The sequence below is a fragment of the Artemia franciscana genome, chromosome 3 (genome assembly GCF_032884065.1).
Source record: "Artemia franciscana chromosome 3, ASM3288406v1, whole genome shotgun sequence".
Taxonomy (NCBI): Eukaryota; Metazoa; Arthropoda; class Branchiopoda; order Anostraca; family Artemiidae; genus Artemia; species Artemia franciscana.
The window spans coordinates 14,457,913-14,473,109 of NC_088865.1; the positions used below are offsets into that span (position 1 = coordinate 14,457,913).

The 15,197-nt window shown below is 33.9% G+C and overlaps 1 long non-coding RNA gene across 1 annotated transcript; it reads right to left on the reverse strand.

The window, feature by feature from the left end:
* Positions 1-878: 878 nt before the first annotated feature.
* LOC136024921 (uncharacterized) lies at positions 879-14,205 on the reverse strand. The gene is made up of 3 exons (XR_010616957.1): positions 14,075-14,205; positions 5,525-5,700; positions 879-1,328 (listed from the first exon to the last, which is right to left on the reverse strand). It is a non-coding gene; the product is annotated as an uncharacterized LOC136024921 (long non-coding RNA).
* Between the last annotated feature and the right edge of the window lie 992 nt (positions 14,206-15,197).

The window sequence follows — 15,197 nt, forward strand, 5'->3', positions numbered from 1 at the left end:
TTCAATAATTTTATTAGGTTCTTAAAAGTTTCCTCTAGGCTTTCATACAAGCCTAGATACTCATGAAAACGCCCAAAGATTTTTTGGGGTTAGGATGCACATCCATAGACCAGAAGCTATCGTCAACGCATAAGTACTGTATACACTGTTATTTGATTTAAAATTCAATGCATGAAAACGATGCATTTTCGCGAAAGAAAAGACACAATTTTAGAGACCAGAGCGGGCATAAGTCGAATCCTCTAAGTTAACAATCTTAAACCAAACAGACTAAATTGAATGAAGAAATCCAGCACAAAAAGAAAAGGCCATTAATATGAGTTGTGGAACCCTCATTTAACTCCCCAAAACAATTAGTAGCATTGCCTCTTCAATGAATACGCAATATATTTTCAATTGAAATTATTCTTTACCCGATGGTCAATATATTTGAAAGAATGAATTATTTTAGTCATTTTATGATTATTATTACTTCGCCATTAGTAAGCATATAGATACAGTAAACCCTGGCAATGGGGTTTTTGGACAAGCAAGATCCCCTTTCCTACTTTTATCAGGTTCACTCTATATATAAAAAAGTCCTAGCTACATTTTTTAAGTTTAGCATTAATCCGCAAATATAAAATGGCGGGCCCAAAATAGGTCTGTCGAAACTGTTTTTGAAACATAACCACAATATCACTTTTCCTTCATGGCATCCCCTTCTTAAAAGGGGATGCTTAAAGTTGAAAGTATACAATAGTTGTTCGTGTATAGTAAGTGCTCTTCATAAATTGTTTTGATAAACATAGTTATGTATTTATTTTAATTTTCTCTATCTTGTACTCCGTCCCTATGAACTATCCCTAGCTCTAAGAACAACAAGCAGTTTGCAAGAATACAAAGAAACAATATTTTATTGATTAAATTTATATTAAAATATAAAATAAAAAAATGTTGTTGTATGTTGAGTCAGGAAGAGGTTCTTTGGCAGAAGTAGAGGCCACATAATTGCACAGCTTCAATGAGCAGTAAATTCGTTAGGTGAAGGATGAGCAAAAAATTGAAGCAAAATTGATTAAAAATTTTTTGAGGGTTCTATTTTTTTAGTAAAATATAAAAAGGGGAGCAAAAAAAAATATACGCAAATTTTACTGATATTCTATTTAACTTGAGGTTTAGAACCCTTGTTTTTTTTTATTTAAACTTTAAAATTATAAGAAACCAGTTCTGCTGCACTGTCTTTTTATGTAAATATAAGCGTCTATACACAAAAAGACGAATGCAACAGAGAACAGGCTTACAGAGAAATTTACTTTCCGAAATTTACTGCCCAGCTACTTCATTATCTAGAAAAGAAAAGAAAAGTCAATCATTTGCAGACAATAGACAATATGTTTTTCCGAACTAAAAAATTTATAAAAGGATACATTTTGAAGACTGGCTAAATACATTACAAGAGCGAAAACCTCGAGATGGTTGCTATGTCTGGTCAAGACCTTTTTTCTTCACATATAATTATGCTTGCTATTAACAAATCCTTTTAGACTTTCCTGGAACATTTTGTGATATAGGAAAAGCACAGATACAAATGTGTTCCTAAAAACTGAATTAGTCAATAAAAGATAAATGCTAAATGTGAAAATGAGCACTACCTAAGGAGGGGCGGGGGTAGCATGGATTAGTTTTTGGCGGAAAAGAAATTTTCTGGGCAAAAACTTACATGGGTAGATAAGGTGTGATTTAAAAAATTTACATTTTCTAAGAGCCCCACGGAGATAAAAACCATCGAAAAAGTGATGAAGAACTAATATATTATACAATATATATATATATATATATATATATATATATATATATATATATATATATATATATATATATATATATATATATATATATATATATATATATATATATATATATATATATATATATATATATATATATATATATATATATATATATATATATATATATATATATATATATATATATATATATATATATATGTAGCTAAGCGTATTTTACTTATTATCAATTCTGGCACCCCTTTTATTGAAATCCTTGGAAATCAAATTTAGTGAGGTCTTCGGGGATGGTGAGAAGGGTGGTGAACTGTATGAGAGTCAGGAAGGTGTACTACGTGTAACAAGGTCGTAAGAAAGACGTATTTACACTATCAAGAACGGCTCAGGAGCGACTAGGGCCCAGCGGCCACGGGGCAACTGTTTTGAGACTAGCATTGCTAACTGATTGTGCATGCAACTGTTGTGTGACCATGGCCTTGAGGAAGTGAGGTCCAACCCACGAGGCAAACTAGATGTTACTGGTTTCCAATCAGTCTAAAACCGGTTCCGAATGAGACCCCAGTCATGGTCACAGTTGCGTTGCAGTGCTGTCCCAGACATTTTCGGGAGCTACCGCGTTGATATTGTCCAATTATTTTGGCTCTCAACATGTCAGACCAGGAATTAAACATGAAAGTAGACTAAAAGTAGACTAATATCATGATTGTCAAAATGGCTAGTATACAATAACTGAGCAGCTAGGGGTTTTAAGTTTAAACTTTAAGGAGAAGGTTGAGAAGAAAATCGAACTGAATCATAAGAATATATATGTATCCAGGTAGTCAAAAGAGCACATCTGCAATATCTTAGTAATTTCTAAGGGTATTAAGTTGAAACCTTCAATCATTGGTGAGGATGGTGTCGAACAAAATCAAAGTATACTATATACACCTAAGTAGTCGAAAGGGCGCGTCTGCAAAATATCAAGAGCGGCTAAGAGTATTTAGTAGACGCTTTCAGAGGATGCTGGGGGAGGATTCTAAACTAAATCGAAAGACACTATGTGCATCCATTTCGTCAAAATGATGAGCCTATAATATAACAAGAATTGCTTAAAGTATAAAGCTGAAACCTTCGGTGCATGTTGAGATAAATCTCGAACAAATTGTCAAAAGAAAGTATCCGCAACATGTCACGAACAGCTTTTGATATCAAGCTTAACCTTCAAGGAATGATCAGAGAGCAAATTGAATTCAACGATAAAATACTACCTGCATTCAGGCTGAAAAAAGGGCATATCAAAAATATCTCAGCAACTTCTTAGGGTATTAAGGCGACTTTCAGATAATTGTACAGATGGTACTGATCAAAATCAAAACGCACTATGTGCATCAAGATTGCCAAAAAGACATATTGACAGTATCTCAGGAAGTTCCATGGACCACAATAGAAACTTTCAGGGAATAAACAAACATTGTACAACGAAGTCAAAAGCAACTGTGAACTTAAAGGTGAAAAAAGGGCGCATTTATAATATTTCAGGAACAACTAACAGTATTAAGTAAAAATTTCGAGTGAATATCGAGAGGTATATTGAACTAATTCAGGAGACATTAAGTGCATTATGAATGTCAATATGGCATATATGCAATAACTCGGGAACATTTAAGAGTATTAAGTGGGAACTTTCACCGAAAGTTGAGAGAAATGTTAAACTAAATCAAAAAACACTCTGTCTTGAGGGAATGCCGATGGGGATATTGAACTAAATCGGTGAACTGTATGCATCCAGGGTGTCAAAATTGTTCATCTGCAATACAGCAGGAACGGCTAAGATATTTGAAACTTTCTGTAAATATTGAAGGTGATGTTGAGCTAAATCAAATGACACTATCTCCATCCCGGATATCAGAATGAGACGTCTTCAATAGTTCATATACGGTTAATGGTATAGATTAACGCCTTAAGCAACCTAGCTGAAACTGTGAGGGAATATTGGACGGAAAGGACAAGTAGATACTAAATTTTGATTTGTTGACCGAAGGGAGCTCATCAGCGACAAAGAATGTTTAAAAAAAAAAATGGTTGTATTGATTCTTATTTTGAAAGTGTGTGTTATTAGTGTGTTATATTCTCAGCGTGATCTTTTTTTGATCGCATTAAAATTTCAGGCCGTGAAGACACCTCAATAAAAGTTTCAGAACCAAGGGAATCGCAACTGGAAACAAATCTTGTAAGGGATTCTTCATCTCCTTTTCTTTCTTTTTTTTTTGCAACAAATTGGAACTATATTAGCTAATATACTAGCTCAAAATGCATAAATGTAAACAAACAAGCTATTAAAGCAAAATATAACACACAAAAAAAATTCCTACAACGAAGTGTTTGATCGTTATTTGTCTATATCAAAGGTTGTAACAGTAGATACGACGGAACAGCTTTCCCCCCGAAAAATTCCCAAAATTGTTCATATTTTTTAAAATACTAGTAGCCGTACCCAACCATTTGTAGTTCTATAATATAGCTATTTTTAGAATTCCTAGCAAAATTTTGTCCAGAATATGAAGAGCACCCCAACATCTTTTTGCTTTTATTCATCAATAAAAAAAATATCAACAAAACTTAAAGAAATTAATTCTTTTAACTTAACAAACAGAAGCTGTTTCAACAAAAGAAGTTTTTTAAAATAAGATCAGAACTAATTTAAAACAAAGGGGAGCAGAAGTAGTGAAAAAAAAAGTCATGCTTAAAACGTAAATAAATCATTATAAATAAACTAATGAAACCCTCTGACAGACCGTATTTCAACAGTAGGTGGTGCAAATATCGTAGGTAAATACCGCTTTGTAGGGCTGTAATGAGAGAAAGGTAGATATAGCTGGGGCACAATATGCGGATAAAGGATGACAGATTACCAAAAAATGTCCTTTTCAGCCAACTGTCTAGGGCTAAACAGAAAGCAGGCTGTCCGCAGTTGAGGTGGGAGAATGTCATAAAGAAAGAGTTAAAGGGAATAGAAACTTCCTGGGAGGGTGTAAAGAGGGAGGCTGTGAATAAATTGGGATAGAGGAGCGTGCGTAGCTGTGCTGGACTCCAATGGCTTGGTGCTGCGGTGAGTTCTTCATAGTAGAAGCAGTAAAGAGAGTGGAGGGGTTTCCCCCTCCAACTCCCGCCAATGCCATCAGATCCGGTCGGGATTCAAAATAAGAGCTCTGAGACACAATATCATTCCAAACATCAAATTTCATTAAGATTTTCATTAATAATTTCATTATTGATTTACAAAGAATGTTAAACTTTAGCTGAACCGAAGTGCGAGTAGTGAAACGGTGCTAAATTTACTACAAATAAGATTTGCACTTAACTGAAAGAAAAAATATTTTGAACATTTTTTCTTCTTTGTTATGCCATTGAATGAATTTAAAATACTGCTCAGCCCTCCAGGAGTAATTTTTTTTCTGTTTCTGCATGTTTGTAATAATTAGTTTAGTAGCTAAGTTTGTACATCTAGCTGATTTTCTTAAATGTTTACTTCTTTCCAAGCCATTTTTTCAGATATTTATAAAACCAATATATTAAACAAAATTTTGAATCAAAACCTATTTATTTAGTTTGGTCAGTTTAACTGTCAACCTATTTAGAAAAAACTGCCCCCCCCCAAAAAAAAAAAACTTCCAGAAAAATTTCTAAGCATATAACTGGCTAATCCATAGGTATACAACAAAAAACATGACCAAAAACGGAAAAAAACATACCTTTAAGTCCCTGTGAATGAATTTTTGATTGTGAACATATTCAATTCCATGAACTATCTGGTTAAAAATCCTTAAGATATCCCCTTTACTTCGTAAAGTTGTACTGCTTAGCCACCGGTCAAGGGTAGTTTTCTGACAGAGCTCCATTTGAATGTACAAAAAGGGCCGCACACCAACTATTCAAAATAAAAGAAGAAAAATAATCAACAAACAACAATAAATTATATGAAACATGAATAGCCTGATAATACCATTATTTAATATCAATGTCCAGTGTATCCAAAGAAAGGGGAGAAACAGGTAAGGAGAAGAAAAATTCGGAGAAAAAAAGATATTGATGTCAGCTTAACCACTGGGCTTGCAAAAATACCTTAACTGGAGATTGTTAAATAGTTTTGCAAAATCTATGCACTCAAAGGAAAAAAAGCTACCTAGAGTACCAATTTTCATTTATGCAGAGTTCCTATATTGATCTACTTTGCAGTTAGGCTTTTAACTGCCCTCAACGTGGAAAAATCTATGATTGTATGACGACTCAGAGTATGATTTAAGTTCTTTTTGCCAATAGCTGGCCAACTATTTCCAATTTAAAGTCAATTTATGGTCTACAAAACTTCATCCGATTCAAAATGACATAACTGGCAAAATTAGTCTTAATCATGGCTCCAAACCTGATACAGGAGATGTGGAATCTACTCCTCAGGCACCTTTCTTGACCCCTTCAGGAACAGTTCACTTCTTCATTGATCTCCCATGATTTCTTTAGATCTTCACCTAATGGTATGCCATCTAGTCTTGTAACCGAAAACCCTCCACCCAATCTAACATAAAATTGACTTATAATTGAATTATTTAGCTTAACTAGTTTGTACCGTCATACTTGAATTAATGCAGACACCCACCCCCGCTTTCACTTTATCTCCAATGATTAGTAATCCCGACCCCCGCCCTAACGCTGAAGATTTACAATCATGACCCCCCCCCCTAATTTATGCCAAAATACAAGTTCGGAATCAATGAGGTTAATACTAGAAAAAGTGAAACCTCTATTGGGTAAAATTTTTGTTTTCTTTATCTGTATTAAAGACAGATAATGTATTTGAAAATAACTGTCTTCACCAAATCATCCGGTGAGATCATGTGCGCAATTACAAGATCTGTACTTGCACAAAAAAAGTGTCTCTGTTGTGAGGCAATGGGGATGTCATTACCTTGGACATATTCTTTGTCTGCCAGATAAAAATACTCGTCCATTTAGAGGAGCATTTGAGAGGCAAGGCTATAGCATTGCCTATAGTTAAGGCCACAAACATTATATCTAATATTTCATGAAAATATTGAGTAATTGTGTATTATTCAAAACATACACAATAAGTGAAATTAGGTTCTTTTGGGAAACAAAATGATGTCAGGTTAGGTTATAAAGTATGTTAGGTTATAATGTTGTGTACATTGATGCATTGTTTTGTTGTGGGAAACAACTCCTGATCCTGGAAAAATAGAATGGCCCCTTTTTCAGTCTTTAGCAAATCTCAAATATTCATTTCAAAATCCCTGTTCAGACACTATCTCTATCACTATGCATAGCAAACTAAATTGAGCCTTGTCTCTGTGGCTATGAAGCCAGATTTTCTCAGCAAAATTCTTGTGTTCTGAATTGAATTGAATCAATTAAATAATGAACAAGTAGGCCTACCACATATTTAATAAAAATGTACCTGCATTGTAGTTTGATTCTTGAAAGAACCTAACTTCACTTATTGAGTGTAAATAATACACAAGTACCACCATTTTTTAAAAATTATGCTGCATACCTCTTCTTCTGCACACAATTTAACACTAGCACAAACAATGTTTATCACAAAAAGGGAAGGCTGAGAAATGAATATCCTATTCATATTAATACAAAGAATCCAAGACATTAGGGTCCTGTCTGTAAACAACAAAATGTTTATTGCTCCTACCCTAATACACAATTTAGCAAAAGCAGCAAAGGCAAAACAAGAAAACCTGGAAGTGGGGTGTGACCAAAAAATGACTTTGGTACTTTAACAAATGTACAGTCATTCCAATAACACAGTTCCAAGTCCCCCACCCCTAAGGAAAACAATATACTAATTACTCCGAAACACTTAAATATAATTTATTGTGTCATCTGCAGTATTAATCAAACCCATCCCAAAATTTAATGAAAACAAATATTTTTAGACATTTAGTCAGAACTTAGCATTCTTTAACTTAATCATGACAAATTAATAATTATTACACCTTCAAAAAGGATCTATAATCAAACAATAAGTTTGAAAGTTTGATCCTTTTAAGGACCAAAAACTACAAACATTGGTAAAATTCTAGTTAATTGACTTCTTGCTATTTCAGAAAAGGTTTAGGTTAGGAAAACAAAACTTTCAGGGATGAATCTACAAACTAATGTATGTCCTGGGAAAGTATTTTGAAGCAACTACCTCTACTCCTTCTCCCTCTAGAGGGCCCTGACCTTTGATGACCTTTAACAATATGTGTGCTATAAAAGTGAAACCTTGCAAATTAGATCTTCTGCCTAATTGAAGTACAACAAAATTGTTTTCAGCTTCATAACTTGGTAAAAATGGTGCAAACAGTATTACTGGCTTTCATATAAAGTGAATATACCACTCAATGCCTTTTTTTAGGCTCTTTACAAATATAATAATCCCTTCTACCACAAATTCAGATTTAAGCACTTTTTGACCTCTTAAAAATGACCTTTTTGATCTCTTAAAAATAACCTAAATATGGGGTCATTACAAATCTGTAATAGTTTAGAAACAAATTTTGGCTATATATTTGCACATCAGGGGGTGGGGGTAAAGCATAGCATATATTAAATATGTAAACTAACCATTACTGTATTTTTTTTCAAAAAAAAAAAAATTTTTTTTTCAAAAAAAAAAAAAAGGTTCAAATTTTTGGGAGGGGTCTGTAATTGACCTTCGATATCCAAAGAGGATAAAGAAATTAAGGTGAAGCTTTCAAGGAATGCTGAGAATAGTGCTGAACTAAACCAAAACATGTTATGCGCAAGGAGGCTGTCAAGATGGCACATCTCATAAACTATTTTGGGTATTAAGTTGGAATTGTTATAAAATGATGAATGCCTTTTGATCAATTGATCAGAAACCAATATATGCACATTCCTATTGCTGCTATTACTTTTACTGTTATTACTGCTTGTGCTGCTAATGCTACAGCTACTGCTAATATTAAGGCAAAAAGTATTGAGGTGAAAATTTAATGAATGTTGAGAGAAAAGTTAAAGTAAATCAAAACACACTGCTAGTTTGCACTTTGTCAAAAGGGCATATCAGCAGTATTGTAGGTACGGCTTAGAGAATCAAATCGAAACTTGTGGCGGATGTTCAACTTATCAAAAAGCAATTTTTATGCAATGCTACTGCTGCTACTACCACTATTTATTCTATTAATCCATTACTACTTTAGTCTATTACTAATACTACTATTTAATCTAAGTTGAATTCAATCTAAGGGTAAAATAGATAAAGGGTGCCATGCTACTCCTTTCCTTTAGCAGGCTAGGACTGAGAGGTTATCTCATAGCCACAGACAGAAAAGATTTACTGTGTTCTTCTCCTTTTGGTTCTTTTCTGCCTTTTTATTTATTAGTCTAATGCTATTACAAATCCAGGACATTCTTGTAGCTTTGCAAATCATGATGTTCTCTGGCAAGTGATTTATAGAGGGGGGTATGTTGAAGCAAAAAACGGTGTACAGCAAATTGTTTGCCTGCTTACAAAAGGGCTTTCAACCTTCCGTCTAGGGTCAAATCAAAAGCAGTTTGTCCCTGAATGGAGTTGGAGGATGTTGTAAGGAAATGTTTATACTATTTAAGAAATAAGTTGTGCATAAGACATCTTAGTACCTGCGCCAAGAGAACTCTAAAAAATCAAGGTGGAATTGGGTCTCTAAGAAAATTTACAAACATAAATTTTCTCCATTTGGCTTAACATTTAATTTAAGATTACTTGGACAATCATGACCTCAATACACACACAAAAAAATGCGAAAAAAAAACACTTTACCTGAAAAGTTGTAAAACAGATGTGTAACCTATATTTTATTCGATTGGCCTAAAACTTATGTTATAAATTCCTTTGTCCAAAAGCATTCCTATGCTCTACCCAAAACAGAGCAATAAAGGCTCCCGAAAATATTATCTGCTACATACACACAACACCCTTTCTCTCAAGTGCCCGTCAATCAATCTGGGAAGTTCCGACTCTGGGAGAAAAAGCTTCATATAAGGCTAGAAAAAATTACCTATGTTTTGTTTTAAGTTGTTTTTTTTTGCCAAATAATTGTTGTTTGTTTTCCCAAATAATAATTGTTTATTTTTCAGTTAAAACATGTGGCAGTATGGAATCAAGTTTTTTCAACTTCTTTTTACAACAATACAGTTACGGTGGATCAACACAGATGGCTCAATGGAAAAGAAAATCCTCTATTGGGTAAAATTTTTGTTTTCTTTATCTGTATTAAAGACAGATAATGTATTTGAAAATAACTGTCTTCACCAAATCATCCGGTGAGATCATGTGCGCAATTACAAGATCTGTACTTGCACAAAAAAAGTGTCTCTGTTGTGAGGCAATGGGGATGTCATTACCTTGGACATATTCTTTGTCTGCCAGATAAAAATACTCGTCCATTTAGAGGAGCATTTGAGAGGCAAGGCTATAGCATTGCCTATAGTTAAGGCCACAAACATTATATCTAATATTTCATGAAAATATTGAGTAATTGTGTATTATTCAAAACATACACAATAAGTGAAATTAGGTTCTTTTGGGAAACAAAATGATGTCAGGTTAGGTTATAAAGTATGTTAGGTTATAATGTTGTGTACATTGATGCATTGTTTTGTTGTGGGAAACAACTCCTGATCCTGGAAAAATAGAATGGCCCCTTTTTCAGTCTTTAGCAAATCTCAAATATTCATTTCAAAATCCCTGTTCAGACACTATCTCTATCACTATGCATAGCAAACTAAATTGAGCCTTGTCTCTGTGGCTATGAAGCCAGATTTTCTCAGCAAAATTCTTGTGTTCTGAATTGAATTGAATCAATTAAATAATGAACAAGTAGGCCTACCACATATTTAATAAAAATGTACCTGCATTGTAGTTTGATTCTTGAAAGAACCTAACTTCACTTATTGAGTGTAAATAATACACAAGTACCACCATTTTTTAAAAATTATGCTGCATACCTCTTCTTCTGCACACAATTTAACACTAGCACAAACAATGTTTATCACAAAAAGGGAAGGCTGAGAAATGAATATCCTATTCATATTAATACAAAGAATCCAAGACATTAGGGTCCTGTCTGTAAACAACAAAATGTTTATTGCTCCTACCCTAATACACAATTTAGCAAAAGCAGCAAAGGCAAAACAAGAAAACCTGGAAGTGGGGTGTGACCAATAAATGACTTTGGTACTTTAACAAATGTACAGTCATTCCAATAACACGGTTCCAAGTCCCCCACCCCTAAGGAAAACAATATACTAATTACTCCGAAACACTTAAATATAATTTATTGTGTCATCTGCAGTATTAATCAATCCCATCCCAAAATTTAATGAAAACATATATTTTTAGACATTTAGTCAGAACTTAGCATTCTTTAACTTAATCATGACAAATTAATAATTATTACACCTTCAAAAAGGATCTATAATCAAACAATAAGTTTGAAAGTTTGATCCTTTTAAGGACCAAAAACTACAAACATTGGTAAAATTCTAGTTAATTGACTTCTTGCTATTTCAGAAAAGGTTTAGGTTAGGAAAACAAAACTTTCAGGGATGAATCTACAAACTAATGTATGTCCTGGGAAAGTATTTTGAAGCAACTACCTCTACTCCTTCTCCCTCTAGAGGGCCCTGACCTTTGATGACCTTTAACAATATGTGTGCTATAAAAGTGAAACCTTGCAAATTAGATCTTCTGCCTAATTGAAGTACAACAAAATTGTTTTCAGCTTCATAACTTGGTAAAAATGGTGCAAACAGTATTACTGGCTTTCATATAAAGTGAATATACCACTCAATGCCTTTTTTTAGGCTCTTTACAAATATAATAATCCCTTCTACCACAAATTCAGATTTAAGCACTTTTTGACCTCTTAAAAATGACCTTTTTGATCTCTTAAAAATAACCTAAATATGGGGTCATTACAAATCTGTAATAGTTTAGAAACAAATTTTGGCTATATATTTGCACATCAGGGGGTGGGGGTAAAGCATAGCATATATTAAATATGTAAACTAACCATTACTGTATTTTTTTTGTGTTTGTGCACATCAAATTTTAATGAGAAGAGAAATCACCAGTGCAACAGCACAAACATGCATAAAAAAAATACAGCAATGGTTAGTTTATGTATTTAATATAGGCTATGCTTTATCCCCACACCCCCCTGATGTGCAAATATATAGCCCAATTTTGTTTCTAAACTATTACAGATTTGTAATGACCCTATATATAGGTCATTTTTAAGAGGTCAAAAAGTGCTTAAATCTAAATTTGCAGTAGAAGCAATTATTATATTTGTAAACAGCATTAAAAAAGGCATTGAGTGGTATATTCACTTTATATTAAAGCCAGTAATACTGTTTGGACCAATTTTACCCATAACTTTACTCAGTTCCATTTTATAAGGTTTGAAAGATGTCAGTTTCAGTTCATCTGGGTTTATTAAAAAAAAAATAATAACAGTCATAACATACATAGGCCTAATCTCTCATCTCTATGCAAAAACTGCATGCTGATTCCCATATCACCTCAAAAATAAATACGCACCATGGCTCTCCCTCCACTTCTCAATACAACCATGGCCCCTACCATAAAAACATCCTTACAAGTCCACACCTCTTTATCCAGGAGCAAACCACTCCAACCCCCACAAAAAAAAACTCAATAATAACTAAAATCACTTTTCTAATTAGATTCTTTATTTAGATTAAACTAATTCAAAACAAGAAAAGTTTTTTTATTCTCTTTTTGAAATAGCCTATATTTCCTACATTTTGAAAAAAAATACTTGATATGGCTCAAAATTCTACTCAAATAACAGGAATTACATTTTCAGAACTAAAGGCAGATAAAAAGCAAATAGTAACTGAAAATTGAGATAAATGTTGTTTTGTCAAAATTTCAATAGGTAATAGACCTGTCATGTAGGCAAACTTCAGGGCCCTCTAGAGGGAGGAGTGAAGGCTGGTACTTTGAAATACCCTCCTGGGACATACTTTAGCCTGTAGACCCATCCCTAAAAGTTTCATTTTCCTAACCTAAACCCTATCCAAGATAGGCTAGCAAGAAGTCAATTAATGAGAATTTTACCCAATAATTTATTATTTTTGAGGGTCGATAAAGAGCTTAAAACAAAATGTAAACCTAAACAGCTGTATTTGTAACTAACAAAAAAAAATGCACAAAGTGGTAGGCTATACTCTCTTTAATTTAAGGTACAAAATATAGACTGTCTTATAGGCTATTTACCAGAAAACTGTCAGTTTTACCTCAATGAGAACAATGATTTTTGGATTAAGGATGCAATTCAGGGTATATATTTGCACATTAATGAAGTGGAATATGTACTCTGTTAATCTAGGCCTATATGAGTTCAGGGTGCTAAAATAGGCTTGAAAATTAATGTTAAGAAGACTAAGTCACTAAAGCTAGGAATAAGTGAAGATGAACAGGTGACATTAGGGAACAAAAAGATTGATCAGGTTGGGAGCTTCAGTTACCTTGGTAGTATTATTAGTAAAGATGGTGGGAGCAGTGAAGATGTTAAAAGTAGAATAGCTAAGGCCCAGGGTGTTTTTTCACAGTTAAAAAAAGTTTGGAAGAATAGAAAGATAAGTCTACAAACCAAGATTAAAATATTGGAAGCTACAGTGATGACAGTGGTCAAATATGGCTCTGAAGCATGGGCACTCTGAAAAGGAGATGAAAATTTACTAGATGTTTACCAGAGAAATTGCCTACGGATTGTTCTGGGTACCCAGCTGACTGACCGTATTTCAAACAGTAGGTTGTACAAAAAGTGTGGTTAAATCCCTCTTTCTGGGGCTATAATGAAAGAAAGGTTGAGATGACTAGGCCATGTTCTATGGATGAAGGATGACAGATTACCAAAGATTGTCCATTTTGGCCAACCGTCTGGGGCTACACAGAAAGCAGGTTGTCCTTGTCTGGGTTGGGAGGATGTCATAAATAAAGATTTAAAGGAAATGGGAACTTCCTGGGAGGGTGTAAAGAGGGAGGCTTTAAATAGATTAGGTTGGAGGAGGAGCGTGCGTAGCTGTGTTGGCCTCAGGCGGCTTGGTGCTGCAGTGAGTTATTAGTAGTAGTAGTAGTAATCTAGGCCTATAGGTTAACCATGCGCACCAAAGACCTGCAGCTTTTGTTAGCCTAGTTTTCGATTAGAACAGGTCGAAGACTATACATCTATGGAAGGTAAAAAGAGCTTTATACTTACTATTTTAATAGGTCTCAGCCAGCCAAAGGGCTGGCTGAAAGGGCGGACAAAGTGCTAGTACACTATCCTCTACACCCAATTTAAAGAAAGGTCCCGGAAGTATTGATGATGGTGACAAGAGAACAGCCGAGCAGGGTTGCCACGTTTTTGGTTTATGGATATATCCAGGGCTGCCAAATTCATTTTAAGGAGTGTGTCATATTTTTTCCGAAAATGTGCTTTTTGTGTCATCTCAGATTCCATAATGTGTCACAAAATGTGTCATATTTTTTTGCTACAAATGGTATCAAATTTAAATGTCAAATCTTTATTTAGAGTTTTGAATATATAATCTTTTCCAAATCAGTTCAAAAAGGAGTAAACTTAACCTTATCCTATTATCTTTGGATCATGACCTTTTTGTGACGTCATGAAAGAAATAGAAACATACGATTAAATTAATGTTACACACTATGAATTTGTGTCTGGGCGGCCAACGAGACAAATTTACATTTATAAAAGTCTTAGGGACAATCAATTCCGACAGCAAATTGAAAATAGACTTTTCATATGACTTCGTAATCGTAATCGGCTCTATACGTAATCGGCTTTATTGGCTAAGCTTTTTATTTACTCAATATGTAAGACATTCAACCAGCTTCAATCTAGTATTTTTGTCATATTTTTTGGTGCCTTTTTAGGCCAGATGGATTATTCTGAAGGAATGACATCTCTAGAAATTTGTAATCTTGTCCGAGGTTGGATACCCCTCCTGTACTCCTAAAAATGGGAATTGCTGCTTATGCGCACAGCTTTGGTAAACTGCATGCTGTTTAATTTTTACTATTAAGTAGGTACCAGTTGGCTACATCAAATACTCAATCAAGAAGCCAATTAAGTTCAGATACTCAGCGTGCATTTTGATTTGAAATTTCCGCCTATGGCTGTTTTTTTCACGTGGTTTAAATTTTAAATACAGTGATGGCATCTGTCCTGTATTCTGCACTGTTTTTGTACTACTGCCACCGTTGTAGCTTTTCTGGAGGTAGAAAATTGAAATTTTACTTTTCTTTTATTACCATTTGAAAATCAAGACTAGGATGACAAAGATTTGTCATTTTTTTGAAAAATGTGTCTTTTTTTG